Source organism: Natator depressus, chromosome 13 (assembly GCF_965152275.1).
Source record: "Natator depressus isolate rNatDep1 chromosome 13, rNatDep2.hap1, whole genome shotgun sequence".
Lineage (NCBI taxonomy): Eukaryota > Metazoa > Chordata > Testudines > Cheloniidae > Natator > Natator depressus.
The window spans coordinates 41706072-41728768 of record NC_134246.1 but is presented as its reverse complement, the minus strand read 5'-3'; the positions used below and the strand labels follow the sequence as shown (position 1 = coordinate 41728768).

The 22697-nt window shown below is 50.2% G+C and overlaps 1 long non-coding RNA gene across 1 annotated transcript; it reads left to right on the top strand.

Moving 5' to 3' along the window:
- Nucleotides 1-4714: 4714 nt before the first annotated feature.
- On the top strand, nt 4715-6487 carry LOC141997589 (uncharacterized). The gene is made up of 3 exons (XR_012641741.1): nt 4715-5494; nt 5837-5974; nt 6160-6487. It is a non-coding gene; the product is annotated as an uncharacterized LOC141997589 (long non-coding RNA).
- Nucleotides 6488-22697: the final 16210 nt, after the last annotated feature.

The window sequence follows — 22697 nt, the reverse complement described above, 5'->3', positions numbered from 1 at the left end:
CCAGCGCCCTGGCCCTGCGCAGAGCGCGGCTGGCAGACGCAGCGGTGCATTACTGCGCTCTGAGCGACACAGCGTGAGAGCCAGGGGCGGCCCCCGTGCAATAAGTATCGCACTGGGAGGGAGGTGGAGGGTGGGAAGTGGGGATGTGGGGTGTGTTTCCGGGGCGGGGGGTGGAGGGTGGGAAGCAAAGGTGACCAGAGCAGAAAAAAGAAATTAATAAAACAATTAGGGCCAAATCTACAAAGGTCTCTCTGTGCGCCTAATTATTAACCGAGGCGGCTGGTGAGAGCTGATACTTTGACAAAGGTCTAAGAAAATCCTCTTCGGAGAGAAATCGGAAGCCCAGAAAACGGTAAAACCACGGCACAAACCAACAAAAAAATCCCGTCCCACTGCAGCTGCAGCTGTAGTGTCTATCCTGAAAGATCGATAGACACTACCGCACCCTCCTTTATCTTGCAGCTGGCCAAAAATATTACTGTAAAAAAAACAATTTACTAATTAGTTAGTAAATCCCATTCTACTTTATTAATGTCTCAAGATGCAGCGCGGATTCAGCGTCAATAAGTACTGCACTGGGACTGCCTGACAAGACCCGCCTTTTGCAAACCATCCGCCCATGCTGCAGGGACGAACTCCCTTGGGAAAGTCGTGGAACTGGAGAGGTTTTCTGTTGAACACTTCTGACATTGGCCGGCAGAGGGCGCTGCGGAACAAGCAGGAGCGCTCCGGGTAGAAATGGTGACCCCGGGTCCATTTCACCCTTTGGCCTCTCCATGCTGTCCTGTCACCGCTCTGAGCCCGCCTCCTGGCGGACAGAGCGAGGCATTCTGCAGCCTGGCCGCTCAGCTGAAGGGCAGTTGCCAAGGAGAGAGCGAGAGAGCGAGAGGTTTATGTGGTTGGCATCACTGCACGCGTCTCTCTTTGGTTTGCAGCTGCAGGAAAAAGGAGCGAGCGTCTGTCCCAGTGACGGTCTTCGGGGCTGGAGAGAGAGACAAGGGGCTGATCTTTGCAGAAGAGTAGAGACACTTAGATTTCTCCGAGGATGGGAACAATCAGGGGCTCAGCGGCTGTGCTGGTCCTTGTTTTGAGTAAGATCTCTTCTTTCCAATATCCACCCATCCATCTAACCCAATACACCCCGTCTCCCCCCTCCCCCATTACTGCATACTCTCTTCCTAGCTGTCTTAAACAGGCATACTTGTGGCACCTTAGAGACTAGCCAATTTATTTGAGCATGAGCCCACGAAAGCTTATGCTCAAATAAATTTTTTAGTCTCTAAGGTGCCACAAGTCCTCCTGTTCTTTTTGCGACTACAGACTAACACGGCTGCTACTCTGAAACCTGTCATTAAACAGGCATGGCAGTCCCAGGAAGGATGGGGTTTGTGGTGCGGGAATTTACCCCCTAAAGTTCCTTAGACATTTAATTCTCACTGACTTAATTCCCTGTCTGGTCTTCCTTCCCAGGTGCCCCAGGCAGAGCTAAAACCCAGCAGCTGGTCTCAGCAGAAACTTTGGAGGGAGCTGAATTGAACCTCACCTGCTCTCACCCCTCAGCCAGCAGTCATAATATAGCCTGGTACCGGCAGTTTCCAAACCGAGGACCCGAATTTATAGTGACTGGATTCAGGGAAACCGCTCACAGCCCCGACCCAGAGGGAATTTTGCACATCTCCAAGGATAAAGAAACAGCACCTTCGCCCTGCGCAGGCTGAGGCTGGCAGACGCAGCGGTGTATTACTGTGCTCGGAGAGACACAGTGGGACAGCCAGGGGCGGCCCCCGTACAATAAATTCCCTACTCAGGAGCTGGGTGCTAGTGTGTGTCCATGGGGAGGGAGACAAGGGGGTACTGGAAGAGAGAGGAGAAGGGCAAACTAAGAAGCCAGAAAGGAGGAAGAGAACATTTAAGCGGGTTGGGTTCTAAAGAAGTCCCGAGACAGATGCAGTTCAGTGGCATTTGGGCACCTAACTCCCCCAGGCTCCTTGGAAAATCCGAATTTAGGGCCTGAGCCAGAAACAGTTTAACTCAAAAGACGGACTCATATTGACGTCAATGTGGTTTGGGTCACGCTGTGAGCATCCCTGTCACGTGGATCCTCCTTGGTTTATCCTACCCAGTTATCTATTCATCCTTCCCCATATTCCCATCTATCTATGCATCCATCCCCATACATACCCATCCTTCCTTCTCCATACATACCAATCTATCTATCCATCCGCCCCATACATACCCATCTATCTGTCCATCCACCCCATACGTACCCATCCATCCTTCTCCATACATACCCATCTATCTATCATCAGTTTTATAATGTCCCCCAGAACCGTAGTATTTCAGCAGTTAAATCCTGTAGGCAAACCATGTAAAATAGCCTCGTCTTTTAAACAAGGTACTAGTAAACTCCCCTTCCTTACCGCACCACCCAGGGATTGGCCGTTCCTTCAGTATGAGAAAGTTGGACTCTTTGGCAGTATTATAAGGCAACCAAATTCAGAAAAAAAAAAAGATGAAGCAGGTTTAAAGGTGAAACCAAGAAGGTAACCACAATATTCCCAGATACTTCAAAGTTTGTATGATGGGGGGTCGATAGACGGTCAGACAGATAAACCTTATAGTAGCGTCTTCCAATTGATTTCTCCTCCCTCCCCACTCGCCACCCCATAGCGCATATTGAGTCGTAACTGGTAAGGTTTCACTGCAGTCTGATAACTCCCGTCCTTTGCATTTGACCAATGAATTTCCACAGAATCATAGAATATCAGGGTTGGAAGGGACCTCAGGAGGCATCTAGTCCCACCCCCTGCTCAAGGCAGGACCAACCCTAACTAAATTATCCCAGCCAGGGCTTTGTCAAGCCAGGCCTTAAAAACCTCTAAGGATGGAGATTCCACCACCTCCCTAGGTAAGCCATTCCAGTGCTTCACCATCCTCCTAGTGAAATAGTGTTCCCTAATATCCAACCTAGACCTCCCCCACTGCAACTTGAGACCATTGCTCCTCGTTCCATCATCTGCCACCTCTTTGGAACCCCCCTTCAGGTAGTTGAAGGCTGCTATCAAATCCCCCTTGTGGTAAACCCAGGACAAACAGCTACAAAAGGGGGGTAGTAATTAGTCCCAGGGGATTAAAAGGCCCCTCCCTATCCACTGGGGAGAGAGAACCACAGGGCAACAAGGTTCAGCTGGAAAAGGGGTTGCTAGGGAACCAATTAGGTTCAGCTGACTCCAACTACTTGGGACCTTTTTAAACCCTCCCCTGGGTGGTAAGAGGGGGAGAGTGAGGGAGGGAGAGGAGCAGGGAAGCTGTCAGTAGGCTGTTTGCAGCAAGACACCAGACCTTCCCAGTAGGGAGGCTGCGCTCGCTCCCCAGAAGGGAAGGAAAACAAGCCCAAGGGACTGACTGAGGAGAGGAGTAGCAGGATCCTGTGCCACCTATAAGGATTTGCCTTGCCCCAAACCTGAGTCTCCAAGGCTAAAAAGTACTGAGCCTACTGAGGCGAACAAGGTATTTTGCCACACCGCTCACTCTTCTCTTCTGCAGACTAAACAATCCCAGTTCCCTCAGCCTCTCCTTGTAAGTCGTGTGCCCCAGCCCCCTCACCATTTTCGTTGCCCTCCGCTGGACTCTCTCCAATTTGTCCACATCCCTTCTGTAGTGGGGGGCCCCAAACTGGACAGAATACTCCAGATGTGGCCTCACCAGTGCCAAATAGAGGGGAGCGATCACTTCCCTCGATCTGCTGGCAATGCCCCTACTAACGCAGCCCAATGTGCCGTTAGCCTTCTTGGCAACAAGGGCACACTGCTGACTCATATCCAGCTTCTCGTCCACTCTAATCCCCAGGTCCTTTTCTGCAGAACTGCTGCTTAGACAGTCGGTCCCCAGCCTGTAGCCGTGCATGGGATTCCTCCATCCTAAGTGCAGGACTCTTGTCCTTGCTGAACCTCATCAGATTTCTTTTGGCCCAGTTTGTCTAGGTCTCTTTGGACCCTATCCCTATCCTCCAGTGTATCTACCTCTCCCCCCAGCTTAGTGTCAGTTGTGAACTTGCTGAGGGTGAAATCCACACCATCCTCCAGGTCATTAATAAAGATGTTGAACAAAGTCAGCCCCAGGACCAACCCCTGGGGCACTCTGCTTGATACCAGCTGCCAACTAGACATTGAGCCGTTGATCACTACCCGTTGAGCCCGATGATCTAGCCAGCTTTCCATCCACCTTATGTGCATTCATCCAGCCCATACTTCTTTAACTTGCTGGCAAGAATACTGTGAGAGATGGTATCAAAAGCTTTGCTAAAGTCAAGGTATATAATGTCCTCCACTTTCCCCATATCCACAGAGCCAGTTATCTTATCATAGAAGGCAATCAGGTTGGTCAGGCATGACTTACCCTTGGTGAATCCATGTTGACAGTTCCTGATCACTTTCCCCTCCTCCAAGTGCTTCAAAATGGATTCCTTGAGGACCTCCTCTCAAGTAACTCTCTCTGACCCCTCTGGGACTTCCTCCTCCAGGACATGGGGAGGCAGTTTGGAGGCTCAGTTAAAGAACAGAATAAGGGCTTTGCTACACCTGCGAGTTAGAGTGCATTAAAGCAGACCCGGGCACCCTAACTCACAACACATCCACACTGGCCAGGCACTTAGAGTGCACTGACTCCGCGGCTACGGCGCTCCTGGTACTCCACCTCGGCGAATGGCATAATGCTTGCTGTGCCCCGGCTGGAGCGCCGTGGCACCAGTGTGGACGCCCTGGTCTATTAATGCGCTCTGATGGGCCTCCAGAAGTGTCCCACAATGCCTGTTCTGGCCACTCTGGTCATCACTTTGAACTCTACTGCCCTGTCCTCAGGTGACCAACCGTCAGACCTGTACTTTAAATTTTCTGGGAATTTTGAAAGTCCCCTTCCTGTTGGCTCAGCCAGGCGTGGAGTGCTCTCAGTGCATCTTTACAGGTGACCATGCTTGCACATGCCAGGCGATCCCCAGCATGGAGCAATGGTGAGGTGTTGGACCTCATCAGTGTTTGGGGGGAGGAAGCTGTCCAGTCCCAGCTGTGCTCCAGCCATAGGAATTACCATACCTTTGGGCAGATATCAAGGGACATGATGGAAAGGGCCCATGACCGGGATGCACAGCAGTGCAGGGTTAAAGTGAAGGAGCTGCGGAGTGCCTAATGCAAAGCCCGTGAGGCAAACAATGGCTCTGGTGCTGCCCCTGCTACCTGCCATTTCTACAAAGAGCTGGATGCGATACTTGGGGGCAACCCCACCTACACTCCAAGGACCACCATGGACACCTTAGAGCCCAGTTCAACAAGGCAGGAGGAGGAGGAGGAGGAAAGCGGGAGTGCGGGTGCTGAGGAGGAGGGAGACACCCTGGCATCCCTAGATGCATGCAGCCAGGAGCTGTTCTTCAGCCAGGAGGAAGGTAGCCAGTCACGGTGGCTGGTGCTTGGGGAAGGACAAACACCAGAGGAGGTGCCCGGTAAGTGGCTTTTATTTTGGGAAGGAAGTTATTCGGTGCGGGGTCTTGGGGTGAGGAGGGTTAGGACTGCATGCATGCCTTGATGCGGAATAGGGCATTGATGTTCTCTCTCACATCATGGTAATCGGCCTCAGTGATCTCTTCAAAGGTCTCATCCAGAACCTGGCAATACGCTTGCTCAGATTTCTCGGGAGAGCCAGTGTGGTTCTTGTCCCAGTCAGGCTAACATGTCCACACCACTGTGCTGTGAGGGGTGGGGGAACCATTGATGCACACAGGCAAGCTGCATATGGGCCAGGGTGGAAGCTGCATTGTATTAGAAGACCCTCCCTTGCTTCCCAGGTCACCGTCAACAGCGAGATCTCTCCCAGGACGAACTTCTGTGGAAAATGTGGGGACAGTGTTCAGCATAGGGGCCACCTGCAGCTGTTGGCTCTCTCCAAGGCGCAGAAACCCAGAGGACAGTACGGCCGTGAAACAGTCAGTTCCCCTTGATCCTGTGCTTACTCACCATTTTGGGGCTCCCATGGGTTGTGCGTGCTTGCTTTGGGATGGGCAAATTATGCTATTGTGTACACTGTGCTTGCCCTTGAGTATGGGGGAACCATTGCGCTGTCAGTGTGAACAATGCTGCCTCTGTTAAGTGTTGCATTTTGCCTTTACAGATGCAACCTTGAGATCTCAGCTGTTCGTGTTATCACTGGCCAAAAGACTCCAAGGAATTCACAAGAGGCCACATGGAAGCAACAAAGACATGCTGCGTGAAGTAATGCAGCAGTGCCTTAATGAGAATCTAAAAGCGCAGGAGTGGAGGGAGAGTGAAAGGAGGATCCACCAGCAGAATGAGGAGCACCAGCACAAAAGTACGAAGCTCCGGTAGCAAAGCCCAGATCAGCTGATAAGCATCATGAAGCACCAAGTGGACTCGATCCAGGCAGTCGCAGGCATGCAGGCGGAGCACTACTGTGCCCACCCTCTCTCTTCCTCCCCGCAGCCCTTGCCCCAAAACTCTTTCTCTTGTGCCCCCATGTCACCTCCAACCAGAGGTGAAAGTAAGCTGGTACGCCCCGGTGCGCCGTTCCAGGACCGGCTTTCCGAGAGGGCAATTTAAAGCCCTGGGGTAGTGGCGGCGGGGCTGCAGCAGGGATTTAAAGGGCCCCAGAGCTCCAGCCACTGCTACCCCCCCCCCCGGGGACCTTTAAATCCTGGCCTGAGCCCTGCTGCCTGAGCCCTGGGGTAGCGGTGGCGGGGCTCTGGGGGGGATTTAAAGGGCCCTGGAGCTCCAGCCGCTGCTACGCTCCCAGGGCCCTTTAAATCCCCGCCAGAGCCCTGCCGCCACTACCCCGGGCTCGGGCAGCAGGGCTCTGGCGGGGATTTAAAGGGCCACGGAGCTTCAGCCCCCGCTACCCTCCCGGGGCCCTTTAAATCTCCGCCTGAGCCCTGCTGCCCGAGCCCCAGGGTAGCGGCAGCAGGGCTCTGGCGGGGATTTAAAGGGCCGGGGTGGTAGCGGTGGCTGGAGCCCCAAGCCCTTTAAATCCCCGCCTGAGCCCTGCTGCCTGAGCCCTGGGGTAGGGGTGTGGGGGGGCTCTGGTGGGGATTTAAAGAGCCCCGGAGCTCCAGCCACTGCTACTGCCCTGGCCTTTTAAATCCCCTGCTGGAGCCCTGCTGCCGAAGCCCTGAGGTAGTGGTGGTGGGGCTCTGGTGGGCATTTAAAGGGTCGGGGCGGTAGGGGCGGCTGGAGCCCTGGGGCCCTTTAAATCCCCGATGGAGCCTGGTCGCCGCTACCCCAGGGCTCGGGCAGCAGGGCTCAGACAGGGGTTTAAAGGGCTCGGGGCTCCGGCAGCTGCTACCACAGCGGAGCCCCAGGCCCTTTAAAGCTCTGCCAGAGCGCAGAGACCCAGGGTAGCGGTGGCAGCCAGAAGTCCCCAGGGCTCCTCAGTGATTTAAACGGCCCGGGGCTCTGCTGCGGTAGCAGCAGCTGGAGCCCTGGGCCCTTTAAATCGCCCCCGAGCCCTGGGGCTCCCAGCCGTCTCTGTAGCTGGTAGCTCGGGGGGTGATTTAAAGGGCCCCGGGCTCCCAGCCACCACTACCGCAGCTGGAGCCCTGGCTCTTTAAATCAAGATTTAAAGGGCCCGGGGATTTAAGGCCCTGCCTCTTCTGGTTGAGGCCACGCCTCTTACGGTTGAGTCCACGCCCCTGCTCAGGACTCCGGCATACCGGTAAGTCCTCTAACTTACTTTCACCCCTGCCTCCAACCAACTTTCCCCAACATTTTGGTTCTTATCACCACCAGCTGCTTCCAACACCTGTAACTTCACCACCCAGCCCTGAAAACTACGACCCTTCCCCACTGCACTCAACCCCCATCACCATGCAGTATAGCCATCCTGAAGTGCAGCTCGCATTGTACAGCACTCCAGACAGGCCATACACAAATCTGTGATTGTACCGTTCCCCACCCCACCCCCTTGCACTTTCTGTTTCCCAAGCAGTTGTGTTTCTTTTCAATAAATGAATTTTCTTTTCAATAAATGGATTTTTTGGCTTTGAAAACATTCTTTATTATTGCATAATGTAAAAGATACCTTAGCCCAGGAAAACTACAGGCACTGCAAGTCAGCATAGCAAACACAGATTCCTAGTAACATTGGAACCACTGCACTTCACTCCCATGCAGGGCACGAGACATTACTGGTGGCTTTCATCCTGAAATTGCTCCCTCAAGGCATCCCTAATCCTTGCAGCCCCACACTGAGCCCCTCTAATAGCCCTGCTCTCTGGCTGTTCAAATTCAGCCTCCAGGTGTTGAACCTCCGAGTTCCATGCCTGAGTGAATCTCTCACCCTTCCCTTCACAAATGTTATGGAGCGTACAGCACGCGGCTATAACCACGGGGATGCTGTCATCGACCAGGTCCAGCGTCCCATACAGAGAGCACCAGCGGCCCTTTAAACAGCCAAAAGCACACTCCACAGTCATTCTGCACTGGCTCAGCCTGTTGAACTTCTCCTTGCTGCTGTCAAGGCTCCCTGTATAGGGTTTCATGACCCATGGCATTAAAGGGTAAGTGGGGTCTTCAAGGATCACAAAGGGCATTTCAACTTCCCCTACGGTGATCTTCTGGTCTAGGAAAAAAGTCCCGGCTTGCAACTTCCTGAACAGGCCAGAGTTCTGAAAGATGTGTGCGTCATGCACCTTTCTGGGCCAGCCTGCGTTAATATCAGTGAAACGCCCCTGTTGGTCCACAAGTGCCTGGGGAACCATAGAGAAATAGCCCTTCCGATTAATGTACTTGGAGGCTAGGTAGGCTGGTGCCAGAATTGGAATATGCGTCCCATCTATCGCCCCTCTGCAGTTAGGGAAACCCATTTGTGCAAAGCCAGCCACAATCTCATGCTCGTTACCCAGAGTCATGGTTCTTCTGAGCAGGATGCAATTAATGGCCCTGCAAACTTGCATCAACACGATTCTAACAGTCGACTTCCCCACTCCAAACTGGCTAGCGACTAATTGGTAGCTGTCTGGAGTTGCCAGCTTCCAGACTGCAATAGCCACCCGCTTCTCCATCGTCAAGGCAGCTCTCAATCTTGTGTCCTTGCGCCGCAGGGTGGGGGCGAGCTCCTCACACAGTCCCATGAAAGTGGCTTTCCTCATCGCAAGTTCTGCAGCCACTGCTCGTCATCCCAGACTTGCATGACGATGTGATCCCACCACTCAGTGCTTGTTTCCCAAGCCCCAAAGCAGCATTCCACGGTGGTGAGCATGTCCTTGAATACCTCAAGCAATCTCGAGTTGTATGTGTTACTTGAGTCGATATCATCGGCGGAGTCCTCACTGTCAGTCTGGAACTTAACGAGTAACCCGACTGCCAAACGCGACGTGCTGGCGAGACTCGTCAGCATACTCCTCAGCAGTTCGGGCTCCATTCCCGCATACCAAAAGGGAAGACAGAGCATGCAGTACAAAAACACATTGAAAGATGGTGCCAAATGTGGACGGAAGAACAGGGATTGCTGGGATATGAACCAATGCATCACGGGGCATTGGGACAGGACCCAGAATGCCCCATGCCCCCGCCCTCTTCCCACAAGCCACAGCGCCAGAATGGAAAGAGGTGCTCTGTGGGATAGCTTCCCATAATGCACCGCTCCCAATACTGTGGCAAGTGCCGCAAATGTGGCCTCACCAGTGCGCCTGTAGCTGTCAGTGTGGACAGACTGCAGTGCTTTCCCTACTGCACTCTCTGAGGGCTGGTTTAACTCACAGCGCTCTACATCTGCAAGTGTAGCCTGCCCAGAGACAGAGAGCCAAGTTAATGTTGCTTGGCTCTAGGAGTCACTCACAGTCACACCCTCTTTTGGATTCCAGCTGTAGCTAAAGAGCAGAGCTTCCCGCTCGCTGACTTTCACCGGGTCCAGGCAGAGAGAAAGGGGCCTGATCCTTGCAGGGGAGTAGAGAGAGACAGATTTTGGTGGAAGGATGGTACCAAATCCGGGCTCAGCCATTGTGCTGATTGTGTTTAGGTAGAATTTAGCAGTGTTAGGTCGATTTAACCATGCACCGGTCCACACAACTAAGACTGTTTTATTGACTTAAAGGGCTCTTAAAATCGATTTCTGTACTCCTCCTGGGCGAGGGGAGTAGCGCTAAAATTGACCTCGCTAGGTCGAATTTGGGGGTAGTGTGGATGCAATTCGATGGTATTGGCCTCGGGGAGCTATCCCAGAGTGCTCCATTGTGGCCGCTCTGGACAGCACTCTCAACTCAGATGTACTGGCCAGGTAGACAGGAAAAGCCCTGGGAACTTTTGAATTTCATTTCCTGTTTGGCCAGCGTGGCAAGCTGATCAGCAGAGGTGACCATGGAGTCCCAGAATCGCAAAAGAGCTTCAGCATGGACCGAACAGGAGACACTGGATCTGATCTCTGTATGGGGAGATTAATCCACACTATCAGAACTCCTTTCCAAAAGATGAAATGCTAATATATTTGCCAAAATCTCCATGGGCATGATGGACAGAGGCTAAAACAGGGACACACAGCAGTGCCGAGTGAAAGTTAAGGAGCTGAGGCAAGCCTACCAAAAAACAAAGGATGCAAACGGTTACTCCAGGTCAGAGCCCCATACCTGCTGCTTCCATGATGAGCTGCATGCAATTCTAGGGAGCATCCTTACCACTTCCCCACTACTGTCTGTGGACATCTGCAAGGGGGGAGTCTCACGCAACAGGGATGAGGATTTTGTGGATGAGGAAGATGAGGAGGAGGTTGAGGATAGCGCACAGCAGGCAAGTGGAGAATCCCTTCTCCCCGGAAGCCAGGAACTGTTCATCACCCTGGAGCCAATACCCTCCCAACCCTCCCAAGGCAGGCTCCCGGACCATGAAGCCAGAGAAGGCACCTCTGGTGAGTGTACCTTTGTAAATATAATACAGGGTTTAAAAGCTAGCATGTTTAATGATTAATTTGCCCTGAAGACTTGGGATGCATTCTTGGCCAGTATAGCTACTGGAAAAGTCTGTTAATGTGTCTGGGGATGGAGCGGAAATCCTCCAGGGACATCTCCATGAAGCTCCCCTGGAGGTACTCTAAAAGCCTTTGCAGAAGGTTTCTGGGGAGGTAAGCCTTATTCCGTCCTCCATGGTAGGACACACCAAACCAGTAGCAAGTAGTCTGGAATCGTTGCAGAACAAAGCATTGCAGCAAATGGGCCTGGGCTCTGGTGGCATTCAAGCAACATCCGTTCTTTATCTCTTTGTGTTAGCCTCAGGAGAGTGACATCATTCATGGTCACCTGGTTCAAATATGGGAAATTTGTTTAAGGGGACATTCAGAGGTGCCTGTTCCTGCTGGGCTGTTTGCCTTTGGCTGAAAAGAAATCATCCCTGCTGTTTTAGCCACGTGGCTGGGGGAGGCCCGTTCATGCTGAGCTGTTTGTGTTTGGCTGACAGGGATCTTCCTTGATACTAGCCACGCGGTGTATGTGTAAAGCGATCATCCCAGAGAATTGGGTTGTGGGGGGGTTGGGTTGTGCTGCACATTCACCCTAAAACCACAGCCCCTCCTTTTAAATGGCCAACCCAATGGGCTTTGCCTGGTATGGGAAAGGAGGGTGCTGCTGTTTGAAACTGTTCCCACATGTTGTGAAGGTTAAAGAAGCTGAAACCCTTTGCCTTACCATGGCTGCCTGCAAGTCGAATTCTGTTGCCCAGCCGAGCATGTGTGGTGTCTCACACCAAACTGGCAGGCACTCAATATAAGAGGCGAAATGCAACCTTGTACCAAAAGCACATGTGCTATGTAATGTGACTCGCTTGATTCAGTGTGAAATAGTCTTCCCTTTGTTCTCTAAAATGTATCTTTTTAAATACTACTCTCCCTTTTTTTCCTCCCGCACCTGCAAATGTTTCTATGCTCCCCCTATCATCTCCGTCCCAGAAGCTAGTGCAGATTAGAAGGGGAAAAAAACACAGTTGTGATGAAATGTTCTCAGAGCTCATGCAGTCCTCCTGCACTGAAAGAGCTCAGAATGCATGGAGGCAAACAATGGCAGAGTCCAGGAAAGCATTAAATGAACGCGATGAGAGGAGGGAGGAGCACACTGAGAGGAGGCAGGATGCAATGCTGAGGCTAATGGGGGAGCAAAGTGACACGCTCAGGCATCTGGTGGAGCTGCAGGAAAGGTAGCAGGAGCACAGACCACTGCTGCAGCCCCTATATAACCACATGCCCTCCTCCTCAAGTTCCCTACCCTCCTCACTCAGATGCCCAAGAATGCAGGGGTGGGGGGAGGCTACGGGCACCCAGCCACTCCAACAGAAGGCTGGCATTCAATAAGTTTTGAACTGTAGCATGGCCTTGTCCTTCCCTCCTCCTCCACCACCGCACCCGGTGCTTCCCTCCTCCCCCACCCCTCCCGGGCTACCTTGTGAGTTTTCCCCCTATTTGTGTGATGAATTAATAAAGAATGCATGATTTTGAAACAATAATGACTTTATAGCCTCTGAAAGTGGTGACTGAAGGTGGGAGGTTGGTTGGCTTACCGGGAAGTAGAGTCAACCAAGGGGGCGGGTTTTGATCAAGGAGAAACAAACAGAACTGTCACACCATAGCCTGGCCAGTCATGAAACTGGTTTTCAAAGCTTCTCTGATGCATAGGGTGCCCAGCTGTGCTCTTCTAATCTCCCTGGTGTCTGGCTGCACGTAATCAGCTGCCAGGCAATTTGCCTCAATCTCCCACCCCGCCATAAAGTCTCCCCTTTACTTTCACAGATATTGTGGAGCACACAGTAAGCAGCAATAACAATGGGAATATTGGTTTCGCTGAGGTCTAACCTAGTCAGTAAACTGCACCAGCATGCTTTTAAATGTCCAAATGCACATTCTACCACCATTCTGCACTTGCTCAGTCTATAGTTGAACTGCTCCTTACTACTGTCCAGGTGCCTGTGTACTGCTTCATGAGCCAGGGCATTAAGGGGTAGGCTGGGTCCCCAAGGATAACTATAGGCATTTCAACATCCCCAATGGTTATTTTCTGGTCTGGGAAGTAAATCCCTTCCTGCAGCTGTTCAAACAGACCAGAGTTCCTGAAGATGCGAGCATCATGTACCTTTCCCGGCCATCCCACGTTGATGTTTGTCAAATATCCCTTGTGATCCACCAGTGCTTGCAGCACTATTGAAAAGTACCCCTTGTGGTTTATGTACTCACCGGCTTGGTGCTCCGGGGATATGGGTTCCATCTATGGCCCCACCACAGTTAGGGAATCCCATTGCAGCAAACCCATCCACTATGACCTACACATTTCCCAGAGTCACTACCCTTGATAGCAGCAGCTTAGTGATTGCGTTGGCTACTTGGATCACAGCAGCCCCCCACAGTAGATTTGCCCACTCCAAATTGATTCCCGACTGACCAGTAACTGTCTGGCTTTGCAAGCTTCCAGAGGGCTATCACCACTCGCTTCTCAACTGTGAGGGCTGTTTTCATCTTGGTATTCTTGCACTTCACGGCAGGGTAAAGCAAGTCACAAAGTTCTATGAAAGTGCCCTTACGCATGCAAAAGTTTCGCAGCCACTGGAAATCATCCCAGACCTGCAACACTATGCAGTCCCACCAGTCTGTGCTTGTTTCCCAGGCCCAGAATCAGCGTTCCACCACATGAACCTGCCCCATTACCACCATGATGTCCAAATTGCCAGGGCCCGTGCTTTGAGAGAAGTCTGTGTTCATGTCCTCAAGACTATCGTGATCGCGCTGTTGTCACCTCCTCGCCTGCTTTTGCAGGTTCTGCACATACAGCAGGATAATGCGCGAGGTGTTTGCAATGCTCACAACAGCAGCGGTGAGCTGAGCGGGCTCCATGCTTGCCGTGGTATGGTGTCTGCAGGAGAGCAGAGTGGCAGCAGAAGCGGTGGATGATGACGGATGCCACGAGAATAGATATTTATACAGAATAATGAGAGGACCTGCGAGGTGGATTCATGGCACCAGGAGAGCAGAAGAGCAGAGTTGCAGCGGAAGTGGTGGAGGACGGTTAGCACCGAGCACATTTCCCGAGGAAGAACACAAGTACGGGGAGCCCATGACAGACAACATGGAGAAATTCACTATTGAGACAAAAGCAGCAGAGCAGAGTTGCAGTGGAAGCAGTGGATGACGACGATGTTTAGCAGTCCTACTGCTCCATCTTGCTGCCAGCAGTATGGCATCTGCATGGAAAAAAGACGCGAAACGATTGTCTGCCGTTGTTTTCACAGAGGGAGGGGCGACTGACACGTACCCAAAACCACCCGCGACAATGTTTTTGCCCCATCAGGCATTGGGAGCTCAACTCAGAATTCCAATGGGCAGCGGAGACTGCGGGAACTGTGGGATCGCTACCCACAGTGCAACGCTCCGAAAGTCGACGCTAGCCATAGTACTGTGGATGCACTCCACCGACTTAATGCGCTTAGTGTGGACATAGGCAATCGACTGTATAAAACCGATTTCTAAAAATAAACTTCCATAAGATCGACCTAATTTCATAGTTAATTTCATAATTAAAGACTAACAGATTTATTTAGGCATAAGCTTTTGTGGGTTAAAAAAGACCCATTTCTTCAGATGCACGGAGTGAAAATTACAGATACAGGCATAACTATATATTGGCACATGAAGAGAAGGGAGTTATCTTATATGTGGAGAACCAGTATTGAAGGCCAATTTAGACAGGGTTGATGTGGTCCACTCCCAATAATTGATGAGGAGCTGTCAATACCAAGAGAGGGAAAATTGCTTTTGTAATGAGCCAGCCACTCCCAGTCCCTATTCAAGCCCAAATTAATGGTGTTAAGTTTGCAAATGAATTGTAGCTCTGCAGTTTCTCTTTGAAGTCTGTTTCTGAAGTTTTTTTGTTGAAGGATGGCTACTTTTAAATCTGTTATTGAGTGTCCAGGAAGATTGAAGTGTTCTCTTACTTGCTTTTGTATGTTACCATTCCTGATGTCTGATTTGTGTCCATTTATCCTTTTACATAGAGACTTTCCAGTTTGGCCAATGTACATGGCCGAGGGGCATTGCTGGCACGTGATGGCATATATCACATTAGTAGATGTGCAGGTGAATGAACCTTTGATGGTGTGGCTGGTGTGGTTGGGTCCTCTGATGGTGTTGCTAGAGTAGATATAGGGACAGAGACGGCAACAGGGTTGTTACATGGATTGGTTCCTGGGTTAGTGTTTCTGTGGTGTGGTGTGTAGTTGCTGGTGAGTATTTGCTTCAGGTATGGGGGCTGTCTGTAAGTGAGGATTGGCCTGCCTCCCAAGGCCTATAGACTACGAAAGCCTATGATGATGGCCAAGCTACCAAGCTTTGGGGGAGGGATAGCTCAGTGGTTTGAGCATTGGCCTGCTGCTAAACCCAGGGTTGTGAGTTCAATCCTTGAGGGGGCCATTTAGGGATCTGGGGCAAAAATAAGGGACGGTACTTGGCCCTGCTGTGAAGACAGGGGACTGGACTTCATGACCTTTCAAAGTCCCTTCCAGTTCTATAAGATAGGTATATCTCCATATAAAAAAAATAAAAAGCTAGGGACCAACCAACCAATCACCTCTTTTAACTACCATATGAAGATAATAATGAGGAATCCTCACACATAAAGAATTCCTTAGTCAACTAGACTTAAAACTATAAAGACACGAACATGTAACAATTCTCTGCCTTTCAACATGCACTTGATTCAGCACCAGCCACTAGTAGTGGTTTGTTTATATAATCAGCTGATCGGAGAGGACACGTTCACCACAGTCTAATCTTGTGCCATCAGAACCGATATATTTTTATTAATATATATGAACATTTTTAACTCTTTAATATGACAAAATCTATATCAGTTAACAACAAAAATTATGTCTTTTACCAAATCACATCTCTTATTTGCTTAAATTTGCAGCTCTAGGCTGAGAGTGTGTGTCACATTTTGGTCCAATAGGGATGTGTGACGAAGTGGGACTGTTCTTAATGTTTCCTCTGAATAGTGTGGGGATGTCTCAGTTTCCCCTATGCAGTTCTTAAATATCTAGGTGGTGGGGTAAGGGTGTATGATCATTGCAGAGCCCTAGAGGGCAGGTGTGTGCAGGGGTCTGGACTCAGAGAATGGCCAACACCCTGTTTCCTGGCAACTGATGGCCTGGGCCCTTGCCCCCTGCAAGGTGAGAGCTAAAGGGGTTGGAGAACAAAGGAATCAGGTGACCTCCTGGCCTGGGAAAGGGGACAAAGCCCAGAGGAGGAGGAGGGGCTGGAGAGTTTTTCAGTTTGAGGCTGGCTGGGGACATGGAGTGAAGTACAGACATGGTTGTCTGGCTCACTGCCCCCCAAAATGGACCCAGCTGAGGGGTCCTGTTCTCTGCACCTACAAGCTCTGTGTTAGACCATGTTCCTGTCACCTAATAAACCTCTGTTTTACGCTAGCTGAGAGTCACATCTGACTGCGGAGTTGGGGTGCAGGACCCTCTGGCTTCCCCAGGAGACTGCCTGGGTGGACTCGCTGTGGGAAGTGCACGGAGGGGCAGAGGATGCTGAATGCTCCGAGGTCAGACCCAGGAAGGTGGAAACTGTGTGAGCTGTGTGTCCTGCGGACAGTCTGCTCACAGAGAGGAGACTTCCCCAGAGTCCTGCCTGGCTTCATAGGGAGCAGTTCCAGAGCATCACCCAGGGACTCCGTGACAGGATGCACATAAAAACAAGTTGTGAAACTTATCAAATGCCAAAAAATTAACAAGTGTCTAAATCTGAGACCCCCTTTGAGCTTGACGCCCAGGCCAAATGGCCCTCCTGCCCTGCTCCCCCAGATTGGCCCTGCCTGTGTCTCATGGCTGCTTGCGGGGTTCAGGGCCAGCAACTGCCTGTGGGGAGGGAACAGGGCCTGCCTAGGCAGGGGCTCAAATAGGTGAGTGTCAGTTTGGATCCCCAGCTAGCTGTAGGGGATCCAAACTGGGGGCAGGGTAATCAACCCCAGCCAGTTTGTCATAAACCTTGTCCCTGAGGCCTCAGTAGAAATGGGGATGTTCCCCTGGCAGCACGCAGGTGAGAAGGACTTGAGAGGGAGGTGGCAGACGTGCTCTTTTGATGCCCAAGCCTGAGCACACAGGGAGAGCAGGGGTGCAGGCACTGCTCCGTGGTGCTGTTGGCAAACGCCTGCGACTCGCGTGCCCTGGGTGCACGCCCCGAAAGTGAGACATGTACAAGCACAGCACAGCCTGAAGAGCGCCAGCTCCTGGGCCAGGGAAGTCACCGTTTTTTTTTTTTTACAAGAGCTGGAAACTGGCAGTGCATAAGCCAGGAACTCCTGATCGACACCTAGGTTGCTCCAGGAGACCAACCCATCTAGCACAGAGAACGGGGAGGAGGGGGACAAAGACTGAGCTAAAGCTAGATTCATGCTCTCCAGGATGCCAGGGCGCCCTCGTGCTCTAGCTGAAGATAGCCTAGGAGTTCCCAGCATTGCTCTCCTGCTGTTTCTCTCTGGGAGCCCTTGCCCTGTAGCCTGGCCTGTCTGTGCGCTGCCAGGTGCACATCCCAGTGCAGAGTCCCTGGTTTAATGCCAGGGGACGGTGATTGGGAAGGAAATGTACTGCCATGCCAGGCCTGGGAACAGGCTGAGGATAAGGCTCTGGGGCACTTGACATGTCAGTACCCAGTGGAGGGGGCCGGGAGCCAAGCGCCCACTGGAGCCATCTGTAAGGTGCTAAGTCCCTCCGGTGCTGGGCTCCAGCCAATCCACAAGCCAGGAACTGGCCCTGTGACTCGCAGAGCAGGTATATCAGTCTCACAGCAGCAGCTCAGTCTGCTCAGCATCACTCCAGGGCCAGGAACTCGCTCCTGCCTGACATTGGCAACAGTCTTAGACTGCTACAGCCCTGTTCCTAGCCCTGGTCTCACTCCAGCCTCACTCCACCCACGCCCTGGCCTCCTGAGTCCAGCTCCAAACACTAGACCTGACCACCTCCATCACCTTTGCTGACACCATCACTTCCATAGGGAATGGCACTGAGGTTGCCGGGGGAACAGGCATTCTCGGCTTGCCAGGAGCCATTGTTCTATTTACCAGGACAGTCCGGTGCTGGTCCCTTTGCCCTGTCAATGCAGGGTCCTCCCTGAGCTCTGGAGAGGGCTAGGGCTGCATTAGCACACTTGACGTGCAGCTGCGGCAGAGTCTGCAGAACTGCCTGGAGACAGCAATGCTTGCCTCCCAGCCCAGGAAGCCCAGAGACCCAGAGCATAGACGTCTTTCAGAACATCTCTGCTAGCAGGAACCATTGGGTGAGGAATGGACCCCCCCAGGGCAGGGGATATTCAGGAGACCCAGCATGGGGGGAATTGGGCCTGGGATTCTCTGCACAGCTGCTGACACACAGGCCTTGGAATGATGAGCCATGAAACTCCCACAAAGCCTGGCCCCTGGCACACAGCTCTGTAGAACTGGGACCCCGTACACATGAGCTGCAATTCAGCAGGGCCCTGGGCCAGCCCCACCCAATCACCCTCTCCCACTGCCCCACTCTGGCAGGCCAGGGCACAAACACACTGGGCATTCCCCCTTTCCATGGCCCAACAGGACGGCAGGGGCTTTGGCCAACACAGCTTCCCACAGAAGCATTTGCTATAGCAGAGACAGTCACCTCTACACAGTCAGCTCAATGGGATTCATGGAGGTGGGGTCCCTAGCTCAGGGACTGCATAGGCTTCAGAGACTTCTAAGGCTTTGCCGCAAAACCATTCTATTCCCTGCACAGTGACTGCTGGACACAAAGGCAAATCTGTTCTTTGTGGTGTGAGGATCTAGCACAGTGGTTTCCCAGGACTCACTGAAACCCCACAATGCATTTAATGTGGGTCTCAGATGTTTTGATCCTCTCTGTGCAGAGTAAGATTCCATTTGTCTACCTGGGGAAAGTCTTTTCTTCCAGGTGATAACCCTGTTTCTATCACTGCATTTGTCCCAAAGCCTAAATTCTGGCCTGTGTTCATTATCTCTGAGTTTATCTATCGTGTTTCCAATATCTCTGTGTGTATCCAAGATGTGTGTGTTATATCTGCATGTATCTGTTATGTTTACATTGCCTGTGAGTACATCTATTGTGTTTTATTCTGTCTTTAGCTAGAATGTTTCCAATATCTAAGTATGTATCTATTATTTTTCTGTGAAATATGAGTGTCTCTATTACGTATCTAATAGATCTGTATCTATTATGTGTACATTACACCTGAATGTATCTATTATGTCTGAGTATAACTATTATGTTTCGATTGTATCTTTATCTATTTAATGTTTCCATCACCTATGTGTGCATCTATTATGTTTCTATTCTGTCTGTGTCTCTACTATGTATCTGTTATATCTGAGTGTCAAGTTTATAATACATTGGAATGCAAATATTATGTATCTCATATCTGAGTGTATCTTATGTTTCTATATAGCTGAATGCAGGTATTATGTATCGATTATATATGGATGTATCTATTATCTGTATATTATGTCTGAGTATGTCTTTTATGTTTCTGTTATATCTTTGTTTATCTATTATGATTCCATTTCCTCTGTGTGCATCTATTTTGTTGTTATATCGCCGAATGTCTATTTTGTTTCCATTGTCACTGCGCTTATTCTGTGTTGCTTCGCTCCCCCCACAGAGGGGACCTATGGAGACCCAGTGATCCATACTGAACGCAGCGTTATTGTCTCACAAGGAGACCATGTGTTTCTCAACTGCACCTCTAAGTCTGTTTCTTCCTATCCCTTCTGGTAGGCGCAGTAGGTACATTGTAAGGGAGGACTCAGGTGAAGGGATCAGAAGAGGGTTCAATACTGCACAGGATGAGAAGAAAAAATCCTTCCCTTTGGGGAAACCCGCCAGCGACCCGCTACCTATTACTGCGCCGTGAGAGACACAGGGAAACAGAACAGGGTGGAAAGGAGCAAAAACAGCGCACAGGAACCTGCGGGCTGGAGTCTGAGCGATTGGGAAGTCATGAGGACTGGAGGTATTTTCCATATAGAGAATACAGAATAACATTTCTTTCCATCTGTGCTCATAGTCAGCCCTGTGATTTCCCTTAAAGTGGGTGTACGATTTCTGCCATTATGGGGAATAACATTAAACTCAATTTAACATGAAATAGGAATATATATATAGGAAATAGGAATATATAACCTTTTGTAGTTTTCTCCCCCGCTCTCCTGCTGGTAATAACTCATCTTAAGGGATCACCTTCCTTACAGTGTGTATGATAACACCCATTTCTTCATGTTCTGTGAGTATATAAATCTCCTCACTGTATTTTCCACTGAATGCATCTGATGAAGTGAGCTGTAGCTCACCAAAGCTTATGCTCAAATAAATTGGTTAGTCTCTAAGGTGCCACAAGTACTCCTTTCTTTTTGCTAAGTGAGTGAGATTCCATCCCTCAGCCTGTTCCCATTGTATTCTTCCAGTTGATAACCTTATTCGCATACATCACTTGATGTTAACGGTGCCTAAAATCTTGTGTGTGCTTCTATGTCTGTATTATGCATGGAAATACAATGCATTATATCTGTGCTTATACAGTATGTCTGTGTTATGCATGCATTGTATTTCCATTATATCTGAATGCATCTGTGATGCCTACATGATGTCTGTGTCTACCGTATGTCTATTAGAACGGAGTTGAAATAGTATATTCCTATTATGTCTTCTCATACCTGTTACGTTTCTATTATATCTGAATCTAAGTTATGTATTTATTGTCTCCCTGTATCTAATGTGTTTCGATGCACTATTTCTGTTATATTACTTTGTATTCAACATGTTACTGTTATATCTGAATGTGCCTAATACGTTTATATTACATCTGTGTCTTTTGTCTTTCTATTATATCTGAATGTATCTACAATGTTCTTAGTATTCCTATCTATTGTGTTTCTATTACATCTCAATGTAACTATCCCATCTCTCTATATTTAGCATGTTTCCATTATTATATGTTTCTGTTACGTGTACAATAACTTGTGTGTCATTAAGTTGCTATTATGTCTCTCTGTATATACTGTATATGACAGGTTTCAGAGGAGCAGCCGTGTTAGTCTGTATCCACAAAAAGAACAGGAGGACTTGTGGCACCTTAGAGACTAACAAATTTATTTGAGCATAAGCTTTCGTGAGCTACAACTCACTTGATCGGATGCATGCAGTTTCTATTTTGAGTGTTTATATTATTGCGTTTTTATTTTATCTGTGTATCTAGTGTGTTGCTATTACATTTGAGTGCACAAAATACGCTATCCCCACCCCCACCCCCCCTGCCGCCGCCGCCTCAGGACGGAGCAATGGAGACCCAATCACTCAAACCAAAGGCAGCGTCCTGATCTCCCGAGGAGAATCTGTGGTTGTTAACTGCACCTATGAGGCTGCTTCTCCCTCTCTCTTCTGGTACGTCCAGTTCCCCAGCCAGCCCCCCAGGCTCTTCCTGAGGGACCTGGGAAGGGAGGACTCGGATGAAGGGATCAGAAAAGGGTTCGATGCCACCCACGGTAAAAAGCAGAAATCCTTCCACCTCTGCAAACCGGCCAGCGACTCGAGCGACTCCGCGACCTATTACTGCGCCCTGAGAGACACAGTGACACAGACCGGCAGGGAGCTCAGCGAAAACCTCCCAGGAGCTGTGGCAGGAACCGCAGGCTCCTGGGAGAGAGCTGGGGTGGAAGGGGAGGAATTCTGCACGTACTGGAGTAGGAACAGACTTCTCTGTCTCTCACAAAACGAGCGCACACAATCTCACAGGCCCTCTTTAGCCATTCCTCAAGTCTGCATCGCCTCTTTCTGCTGCAGACAGTCCAGGATTTTAGGATTGCAGGATGCACGGGGCAGAATAAAACTAAGCATCCACTCAGGAAACAGGAAACGAATGAACGGACCTACATAATCTGCCTGGGAAATGAAAAATAGTAAACCCTCCCCAACCCCTCCCAAAACCAAACCAAAGAGCACACAGATAGATAGACAGACAGACAGATATTATTATTTATTGGTGTTATCCTAGCGCCCAGCAGCCACAGTCATTGACTAGATCCTATTGTGCTAGGCGCTGTACAAAGACAGAACAAAAAGACAGTCCTTGCCTCCAAGTGCAAGACAAGAGAAAACAGGTGGAGACAGACAGACAGATAGACAGAGGAGGGCATACAAGGAAACCATGAACAATAGTGTCTAAATAGACAAGACAGACACAGAGTGGGGGAGAGGTATCATATATATACACTAAGATTTGCCTTCTGTGCACTCACTTTGCCATGTGAGGGCGGTGTTGAGGTAGAAAAATAGGACAAAAAGAAAAGGAGTACTTGTGGCACCTTAGAGACTAACCAATTTATTTGAGCATAAGCTTTTGTGAGCTACAGGTCACTTCATCGGATGCATACTGTGGAAATTGCAGAAGACATTATATACACAGACACCATGAAACAATACCTCCTCCCACCCCACTCTCCTGCTGGTAATAGCTTATATAAAGTGATCATCAAGTTGGGCCATTTCCAGCACAAATCCAGGTTTTCTCACCCTCCGCCCCCCCACAGACAAACTCACTCTCTTGCTGGTAATAGCCCATCCAAAGTGACCACTCTCTTCACAATGTGTATGATAATCAAGGTGGGCCATTTCCTGCAGAAATCCAGGTTC